This window comes from Rhinolophus sinicus, chromosome 14 (assembly GCF_057876585.1).
Source record: "Rhinolophus sinicus isolate RSI-liver-muscle chromosome 14, RSI-T2T, whole genome shotgun sequence".
NCBI classification, from domain to species: domain Eukaryota; kingdom Metazoa; phylum Chordata; class Mammalia; order Chiroptera; family Rhinolophidae; genus Rhinolophus; species Rhinolophus sinicus.
Window position 1 is genome coordinate 25,015,909 of NC_142514.1, and position 471 is coordinate 25,016,379.

Genomic DNA, 471 nt, shown 5'->3' on the forward strand with positions numbered 1-471 from the left:
AACACAGGCTTTGGAGTTTGGCTGGGGCTTTTGAACCCTAGCTTCTCCACTTATTAGCCATATGACCATGGATGGGCAACTTGTGGCCTTCCCTCCAAAAATGCAATTATTGTGAATTAGATAATGCATATAAAATGCTCTGTACAGTATCTGACACATGGTAAGCGCTTGATAAATGGTACATGGTCTTTCTAAGCCAAATCCCCCAACTTGGTGGCCAAGAGGCCAGCATAGTCCATCTTACGTATATCTGGGATAATGGTCTGTTTCTAGATCTTACTAGAGAGCGTAGACCCAAAAATGACTCAGAAGGGGCCTCATTTGCTCCCAGGTTTCCCAGGCCCTGTGGTCTGTGGGGAGAAGCCATTCCTAGACCAGGTGAAATCAAGGCAGAGCCCAAGAACTTAGCTGGTCTCTGCGCCCCACTGTAACAAAATCCCCAGGGCTAAGCAGAAAGAAAACAGGACAGGA